The 10,285-nt window shown below is 35.1% G+C and overlaps 1 long non-coding RNA gene across 1 annotated transcript; it reads left to right on the top strand.

Annotated features, from left to right (window-relative positions):
* Positions 1-1,226: 1,226 nt before the first annotated feature.
* LOC141542324 (uncharacterized) lies at positions 1,227-5,710 on the top strand. Its single transcript, XR_012482125.1, has 4 exons — positions 1,227-1,488; positions 2,621-2,686; positions 2,792-2,868; positions 4,681-5,710. It is a non-coding gene; the product is annotated as an uncharacterized LOC141542324 (long non-coding RNA).
* The last annotated feature ends 4,575 nt before the right edge of the window (positions 5,711-10,285 follow it).

Genomic DNA, 10,285 nt, shown 5'->3' with positions numbered 1-10,285 from the left:
TCTTTTAGAGATGTTTCTATTTATATTATTGTAGTTGGTGTAAATGATGTTTTTCTGATTCTGTTCATTTCAATCTACATCAGTTCATCCAAATCTTCCCATGTTTCTCTGAATTATTCCTATTTGTCTTTGATTCCTACACAATAATATTCTACTACATGCACATTCCAGTTTGTTCAGTCATTCTGTAGTCAATAAAACAATATTTTTAACTTTCTAATTTAATTTGCTTGTTTCTTTTATTAATTTATTGATATTACAGGAATCATATAAAATTTTATAAAATATATATTTTTTAAAAGGCCTTGAGTTTTGAAGCTAACTATTGTCTACCATTTCAAAACAGACCTTAACTATAAATTTGAAAACATTCAAAGCTTCCAAAGTGGGAATTCTATTTTTGAATTAACTTGAGGACATCTACAAACTGTGACTAATGTGTTATCCTGGAACCTTGGACCAGATTTTTAGAGTTGAAAAGCTAGTGCCCAGTTCTGATCCTGACATTCAATTACTAAGAGTAATGACCATCTGCTGGGACTGTGGAGGACACAATGCACAGAGTACAGAGGGCCATATTTTTGCATGAGAAAGGAAGGTCACTGAAAGTCAATACAATTGAAGGCAGCTCCCCAGGTGGTAGAAATGATCTGCTGGCAGCTTGCAGATATAGGGCATATTGTAGGACAAGCTACCGGGTAAAATCTCTTTGGTGATGCATTTCTCAAGAAGTTTTGGTTTTTCTTTATTTTGTCATTTATTTATTTATATATTTAATGAAATGATCTTAAAGCATTGCATATTTTGGAGAAGGAAAATTACAAGAGACTCTCTCCAATCATGTTTAATGTCAGATAATCAAATAATTTGATTTCTCATTTCTGAGTGGGCTTGCCTTTCATAGCTGCTTGAATTTTTATACTAATGCAGCTCTCCCTTACTAGCCAGAGGTAATCATGAATTGAAAAGATTCAATTCATTAAAAAGGTTAATAGATTTAACACTACCATTACAATAATGCTGTTTTACAATAGCATAATTTTACTTGGCTTGAAGGTTCTCTCTCCATTGACAGGTGCACCTGGGTTTGGGTCAGGTTAGAGGAAACTCCTATTCTAAGAAACAGCTGGTTCCTTTTAGGCCTCGAGATTTAAAAAAGAACCTTGGAGATTGCCAATAGAATGGTCAGTCTTACCACTACAGCCTGTCTTTCCAACTTACTTCAGCCCCAGTAGGTGGGAAAAGAAAAAATAGTCCGAGTTTAAGTAAACTACCACATGGTAGGTGAATTTTCCTGGAAAAGAGAGAAGAGTTTTTGGAGAGTGCTAGCAGGGTGAAAAGGGAGTGAGTTAGAAATGTTTCCCTCTAACTTGTTTTTTAAGACTGTGTAACAGCCTGCTGAAATCAGCCAGCTGTGACTAAGACTGGAAGAAAAGAAAGGCATTGAGGAGCTCATCTTGGTCCCACCACTGTTGGTGAATAGAAAAGGTATGTGAAGACATGAATAGAGGATGACTCAACTAGAGGGCAAGCTTCCAGGATTAATACAATTGGCAACTAGGCCCCACACATCCCTTTTATGCCATAATGTCTCTCACATTAGTCCATCCTTTTTATTCTCATAGCCACCATCTTGGTATGAGCCTTTATTATCATCATTCTAGACTACTGCAAAAGCTTTCTAACAGCCTCAATTCAATTCAAGAGGCTTTTATTGTGTTTCCTATGTACAAATTCCTGAGCTGGGATAGGAGGGAAAAAAAAAAAGCCAAAAACATAAAACCAGTACCTGCCCTTCAGGAATTTACACTTTACTATGAGATGCAACATGTAAAAAGATGAATATAAATAATTTGATTGGAGAGAGAAAATACTAACAACTAGAGTCTGGGGCAGAATTAGGAAATATTTCTTATAGAAGGTGGAGCTTAAAGTAAGTTTTTCTGGTTTGTTTAATTCACTGGCATTATATTTATTTATTAGTAAGCTAAGGATGCTAAAAAGTCCACAAAATAAGAAAGTTCATTCCAGGTGTATAAAATGGCTATACAGTCATGGAGTCAGGTGATGGAATAGATTCAGAATTGGGGATACAGCCAGTAAGTTTGTTAAGTCCTGAAATAAACCAACGTCAGTTGAGGAATAAACCATCTTTAACTGAGATAAGAGTAGCAAATTTGCCATCCTGGGAGATGTCCAGTGACTTTTCCCAAACTATAGATCCCTAGATAAGTCCTTTTTACCTTTAGAAAGAAAGGTGGAGGGGATAGCATGAAGTACAAGGCCTGGTCATAAGATCCCAACTACCCCTGGCACTTGGAATAAGGAGAATATGAGAAAGAACCAGTTCATTCTGACTGTTTTGCCCTTCATGACAAATTCCAATAGATGGACGTCAAAGATTTAGATCCATCTTGAGCCAGATTCCCCACAAAGTTAGATATCAGAATGGGACTTGAGGTTTGACTGAGCTTAAACTAGTCACCACTATCTTGTTTGGAATGCTACTGATATTCTCACATTGCTAGGTCATTTAGAGAGTGACAGATAACATTTATATATTGTAATAACCATATATGTGGTATTAATATTACATGACATCCTTTTCTTTTGTTAACAGTTTTTCTGTCAAGTCAATATGCTGAAATATTGCTTTCGCCTGGAAGGGTAAACTGGAAACAGACAAGTTTGTACTTCTATCCTAGGGATGATCTGTTTTGACCTGGTGGTAATGGGGAGCTGTAGAAGACTCCTGAGGAATAAAGTGTGATTTTCTTTATTATTTTGGCAGTCTCATGAAGAATGCTTTTGGGATGGAAGAGGTCAAAGGGAGGGAAAGCCATTCAAGAGGCTGTGAGGGTAATTCAGGTAAGCAATGACTTTGAACTTTTGGAGTCTGAAATCGTTCAAGTGAAAATGTGAAGAAGAAACTTATAAGATGGGGGCTTGAGAGATATTAGCACAGAATACATACATTTAGTAATTCTTGGGAAGCAGGGAGATGATGATTAATTCCCTTGGCATCATTAAAATCATCCAGAAAAGAGAAGAGAAAAGTATCCAGAGCAGAATTTGCCCACAGCTGGGGAGAAAACAAGGATGATAATCTAGAGGAGGCCCAGAAGGAGTGATCAGGCAAAAGAGCCAGAAGAAAATGGCATCACAAAAATCAAAGGAAAAGAGGATAACATATTTCAAGTTCAAAAGTTGAGTACAGAAAGGTAAAAAAAGATGAAGACTGAGAAAAGATCATGAAACTTAGCAATTAAAAGATTTGTTTCTTACTTTGAAAAGAACAGTTTAAGTTGATTGGTTGGATCTTAAGCCTCCAATCTGTCCCTCTTCCAATCTGTCCTTAACACTACTTAATTAATCACAATTAAGTAGATTTGTCTTCTTCATGTGGAAATCAGGTCAGATCAGTCTTCTCTTTGAAATCTTTCCAAGAATTCCCTATTACCTAATGAATGAAGACCATAATTTTTCAGCTGACATTCAGAGCACCACAGGACCTCACATTTCCCTGCTTTTCCAGTTTTGTCTCTCAATACTCCCCAACATGGTGGGTTATGCTCTAGCCAAATTGGATTTCTTATAATTTCTTATATTGGTCCCATACTTTTCGGTTTTGCTAGTATAGTTCCCTCTTCCTCAAGAGACCTTGGTGGAATATATTCATCCTCAAAGACCCAGTTTGAATTCTTTGCTGTACTCAGTTTAAGTCCTGTCTGGCTCTTCATGACCATATTTGGAGTTTTCTTGGCAGAGAGACTGGAATGGCTTGCCATTTCCTTCTCTAGTTCTTTTTATAAATGGGGAAACTGAGGCAAGCAAGACTGACTGACTTGCCTAGTAAGTGTCTGAGACTGGCTTTGAACTTTGCTCTTCCTGATTCCACCACTAAATGCCACTTGCTCCACAAAGCCTTTATTTATTATAAATAATCTTATCTTTTTTGAGCTCTACATTGTACTCTACCACAGATATTTTATTTTGGCTTGTATAGTTAATGTAGATGGTATGTGTTAGTCACGGTCCCTTTGCTAAACTGAAAGCAGTTTGAGTGTGGAGAAAATGTCTTAATTATTCTTGTACTTACCTAATATCTAATCAATGCTTTTCACATAATTGTGACTTAATAAAATATTGAATTAAAAAATGGATGAATGCCTGAGATTGGAGAAAAGAGTAGAGAGTGCCAGTTAAATGGCATGAGCAGTCTCAACCCTTGGTTTTCTTCAGTATAAAGTTCTATTTCCTCTTTACACTAATATTAACTTTCAAGGACACTAACCTCAGCAAGGTTAAGTCTTCCAGGTGCATGTATTGGACTAGCTGCTCAGAGTGCAATTTCTGCATCAACCACCAGGTGGTGATATGCACCCTATAGCTGAAACATTCTAGGCCTCCTTTGTTCAACCTTGCCCTTGTGGGTTGGTCTGGGGTTCTAGTTCAGCTCTTTTGGTTTAGTTTTTAAAATACATCAATCATAGGCTATTTTATTAAATTATCAAATTTGGCTCAATCCCCACTTCCCATTAATAGCTTATCTCCTGCCCAATTAGCTATGCCTCAAAGGAATACACACTTGCATTATATTCTACATTTACAAAATGGAATCAAATGAAAAGCTGTTCCATCAGTCTGGTAAAGGTCTGAAATCTGTCTTTTTGGTCTTAGGTGGAGAACTTCCAGCTGTACCTGAATGGCCATTCAAGGAAGCACATAATTGCATTCTTATTTCAAAATCAATGGAGGAAAGAGAAGGAATTATTTCAAATATCCACTGTTGCTCCTGGTGCTATTTTTGTTATTGTTAGCAACCAGTTTGAGGCTCCAAAGACAGGAACCCTCACGGTTTTCTCTTAGGTGATAGATAACTAATGTTCACGATTGTCTCCCAGAACACCTTCTTAGCACCCTATTATGGGCCATAATTGACTTCTCTTAGGGTTTCTGGCTATTTTCTGACATTCAGGGGATCTATAGCCTTTCTAGAAGCTCACTTGCTGCCAAACCATTCTCTGAATATCTCAGAAACAGAATGGAGTTTCTATTTAATAACCAGAATGACCCCCATCACATTCCACACAGTAAGCTCCCTGCTATACTGTATGTCCCTCACACATGTCTGAAACATTTGCCAGAGTATGCAACTGTCTTGATCTAAAGGATTTGTCCAAAGTGATATTGTATGATTTTATGCAACTCCTGAATCTTGCATTTATACTTTTTCTTTTCTGGTGCTTGGAGATCTAGGAAATTATAGGAACAACCCAACCTGTTTCAAAACACAGGTTATATTAGCAATAAGCATAAAGGTTGAGAAGCACAATTGTAGCTTTATACTAGAGAGGAAGCCTGGGGCTCAGTCACATTTAGTAGAATAGAAACATATTTAAGCAGATTTGTACTGCCTTCAGTGATGATATACAGAGGTCCAGAAGTGTCAAATATACATGCCATGTGCAGCCCACAACACTTCCAAGTAAGGCTCAATTAAGTGTGGAAATATAAAGAACTACAAGGTTCTGAATGTCAGTTTAAAAATTATGTTCTAAGCTATTAATCAACTCCCTAAGAAAAAATCCCCAGGACCAGATGGATTTACATATGAATTATATCAAACATTTAAAGAACAATTAACTCCAATGCTATATAAACTATTTGAAAAAATAGGGATTGAAGGAGTCCTACAAAATTCCTTTTATGACACAGACATGGTACTGATACCTAAACCAGATAGGTTGAAAACAGAGAAAGAAAATTATACACCAATCTCCCTAATGAATATTGATGCAAAAATCTTAAATAAAATATTAGCAAAAAAATTACAGAAAATTATCCCCAGGATAATACACCATGACCAAGTAGGATTTATACCAGGAATGCAGGGCTGGTTCAAAATTAGGAAAGCTATTAGAATAATTGAATAATCAATAACCAAATTAACAAAAACCACATGATCATCTCAATAGATGCAGAAAAAGCATTTGATAAAATACAACATCCATTCCTGATAAAAACACTTGAGAGTATAGAAATAAATTGACTTTTCCTTAACTCATCAGGAGCATCTAATTTCAACTGTCAGTAAACATTATGTGAAATGGGGATAAACTGGAACCATTCCCAATAGGATCAGGAGTGAAACAAGGTTGCCCACTATCACCATTACTATTCAGTATTGATTTAGAAATGCTAGCTTCGTCATTAATAAGAGTGGAGAAAGAGATTAAAGGAATTAGAGTAGGTAATGAGGAAACCATAATATCATTCTTTGCAGATGATATGATGGTATACTTAGAGGACTCCAGAGATTCTACTAAAAAGCTATAACTGTAGTAAAGTTGCAGGATACAAAATAAATCCACATAAATCCTCAGCATTTTTGTACATCACCAACAAAATCCAACAGCAAGAGATACAAAGAGAAATTCCATTTAAAATAATTGTCAATAGCATAAAATATTTGGGAATCTATCTGCCAAGGGAAAGTCAGGAAATATATGAGCAAAATTGCAAATTACTTTTCACACAAAATCAGATCTAAACAATTGGAAAAATATTAAATGCTCTTGGATAGGTCGAATGAATATAATAAAGATGACAATACCAATTAAACTAATTATTTATTTAGTGCTATACCAATCAGACTCCCAAAAAACTATTTTTATGACCTAGAAAAAATAACAAAATTCATCTGGAAGAACAAAAGGTCAAGAATTTCAAGGCAACTAATGAGAAAAAAAAAATCAAATGAAGGTGGCCTAGCTGTACCTGATCTAAAACTATATTACAAAGCAGAGGTCACCAAAACCATTTGTTATTGGCTAAGAAATAGGCTAGTTGATCAGTGGAATAGGTTAGGTTCAAAGGACAAACTAGTTAATAACTTTAATAAGCTAGTGTTTGACAAACCAAAGACTCCATCTTTTGGGATAAGAATTCACTATTTGACAAAAACTGCTAGGAAAAGTGGAAATTAGTATGGCAGAAACTAGGCATGGAGCCACACTTAACACCATACACCAAGATAAGATCAAAATGGGTTCATGATTTAGGCATAAAGAACAAGATTATAAATAAATTAGAAGAACATAGGATAGTTTACCTCTCAGACCTGTGGAGGAGGAAGGAATTTGTGACTAAAGAAGAACTAGAGATCATTATTGATCACAAAATAGAAAATTTTTGATTATATCAAGTTAAAAAGCTTTTGTATAAACAAAACTAATGCAGACAAGATTAGAAGGGAAGCAATAAACTGGGAAAACATTTTTACAGTTAAAGGTTCTGATAATGGCCTCATTTCTAAAATATAAATAGAATTGAATCAAATTTATAAGAAATCAAGCCATTCTCCAATTGATAAATGGTCAAAGGATATGAACAGACAATTTTTAGATGATGAAATTGAAATTATTTCTACTCATATGAAAGGGTGTTCCAAATCACTATTGATCATGGAAATGCAAGTTAAGACAACTCTGAGATACTACTACACACTTGTTAGATTGGCTAAGATGACAGGAAAAGATAATGACAAATGTTGGACGGAATGTGGGAAAATTGGAACACTGATGCATTGTTAGTGGAGTTGTGAATGAATCCACTCTGGAGAACAATTTGGAACTATGCTCAAAAAGTTATCAAACTGTGCACACAGCAGCGTTACTACTGGGCCTATATCCCAAAGAGATATTAAAGAAGGGAAAGGGACCTGTATATGCCAAAATATTTGTGGCAGCCCTTTTTGTAGTGGCTAGAAACTGGAAATTGAATGGATGCCCAACAATTGGAGAATAGCTGAATAAATTGTGATATGAATATTATGGAATATTATTTTTCTATAAGAAATGACCACCAGGATGATTTCCGAAAGGCCTGGAGAGTCTTACATGAACTGATGCTAAGTGAAATGAGCAGAACCAGGAAATCATTATGCATGGCAACAACAAGACTATATGATGACCAATACTGATTGATATACATGGATATCTTCAACAATGAGAAGATCCAATTCAGTTCTAATTGATCTGTAATGAACAGAACCAGCTACACCCAGAGAAAGAACACTGGGAAATAAAAGTGGACTACTTGCATTTTTGTTTTTCTTCCCAGGTTATTTTTGCATTTCTGAATCCGATTTTTCTTGTGCAACAAGAGAACTGTATGGATGTGTACACATATGTTGTATTTAAGATATACTTTAATATGTTCAACATGTATGAAACTGCTGGCCATCTACGGGAGGAGGTGGAGGGAGGGAAGGGAAAAATTGGAACAGAAGTGATTGCAAAGGACAATGTTGAAAAATTACCCATGCATATGTTCTGTCTATAAGAAGCTGTTGAAAAAAAAAAGAATTATGTTCTTTATTAGGCAATAGGGAAGTTTGGAAGAATTCTGAAGAGAAGACTGATCTGATTTCTGCATGAGGAAGATAAATGTACTTAATTTTGACGAATTACATGATGTTAAGGAGGGTTTCAAAGAGGGAGAGTTTGGAGTCTTAGAATCAAACCAATCATCTCTCCAATTTATGTGTGTGTGTGTGTATGTACATAGTTATAAATAACATACACATACATATATACATACATGGATACATTTTTCTTTTTTATGTGTTCATATTTCTTTATTTTTAATTTATTTTGTTTGAAAAAAGAATAAGGGGCAGCTAGGTGGCGCAGTGGATAGAGCACCAGCCTTGAATTCAGGAGGACCTGAGTTCAAATGTGGTCTCAGACACTTAACACTTCCTAGCTGTGTGACCCTAGGCAAGTCACTTAACCCCAGCCTCAGGAAAAAAAAAAGAAAAAAGAAAGGAAAAAGAAAAAAGAAAAACAGAAAAGGAATAAAATACAAAATAAAACAAAACAAGAGAGAATATTGTCATGGGCCCTGCAGAACATTAGGGAAGATTCAAAATATATAAGAACAAATTACTAGATGAAGAAATTATACATATATATATATATATATATATATATATATATATATATATATATATATATATTAGGAGAAGTTATATTCATGAATGTCCATTTTTTCTTTACTGATAAATTGTTCTTTGGTTATCTGCTGTGCACTCTATTTAATCTACTCCACTACCCCCAAGAAAGCTACAATTAAGAAAAAATATTTATATATAATATGTAGATATATACATACACACACTGACATACATATATATGTGTCTTTCCTATCCTGGTGATTCTTTAATTAACTTCTGCTCCATAAATTGCCTTGCTATTACTTAACCTACCCACCCACCCCCATCCAAGAACCCCTCTCTTACCTTCTTCTCTCACCCTTTACTTCCCCATCTACCCATCTCTATCCCCCTTATTTCTTTATAAATTTTGGAGGGTGCCATATCCTTCATAGTATATATGTAGTGTTGCCTATTGAACCCATTCTCAATGTGAATGGTTTTCAGAACTATGAGCCCTCCTGCCCCCTTGAATGCCTTTGTATCTATTCTTCCTATGCACCTCATTTGTATGACATGATTACTATTTTTACTTTAATTCTGTCACTCTTTCTTTTGAGCTACTCTATTGTTTATATGAATCTTAAACATACAGTATACATTTCCTATGTAAAAAAAATGCAAATAATTTGTTTATATTTAAAGAGTTTATCCATTTTGAGTGCCTTAAAATTAATCTTTGATATTGGCTCCTATATGTTGAATTTTCTGTTAAGTTCAGATTTAGTTGATACAAAGGCCTAAAAATCTTCAAGTTCATTGAAAATCCATATTTCCTCATTCAAAATTAAAGGTAATTTTGTTGGATATGATATTTTGGGCTGCAGGCCTAATTCTTTTGATTGTCAGTAGTTATGATTCTAATTGTAGCTTCAGCATATTTGAATTGCTTTTTGTTTCTTGATAAATTTTCTCTTTCATCTGGGGATTTTGAAATTTGGCAATAATATTCCCATGTGTTTTCCACAAAGGATCTCTTTGAGGTGGTGATGAGTGGATTTTTTTTTTTCCCCTACTTTCCCCTTATGTTCTATCACTCCAGGACAATTTTCTTGGATTACTTCCTACATTATTGTGTCAAGCTTCTCTTTTTGGTCACAACTTTCGGCAGTCCAATCATTATTATATTTTCTCTTCTTTTTTTGTTTTGTTTTGTTTTTGTTTTTTTGCTGAGGCAATTGGGGTTAAATGACTTGCCCAGGGTCATACAGCTAGGAAATGTTAAGTATCTGAAACCAGATTTGAACTCAGGTCCTCCTGACTTCAGGGCTGGTGCTCTATCCTCTG

Source organism: Sminthopsis crassicaudata, chromosome 5 (assembly GCF_048593235.1).
Source record: "Sminthopsis crassicaudata isolate SCR6 chromosome 5, ASM4859323v1, whole genome shotgun sequence".
Lineage (NCBI taxonomy): Eukaryota > Metazoa > Chordata > Mammalia > Dasyuromorphia > Dasyuridae > Sminthopsis > Sminthopsis crassicaudata.
Note: the sequence above shows the minus strand (reverse complement) of the source record. Positions and strands in the feature narration are given on the sequence as shown.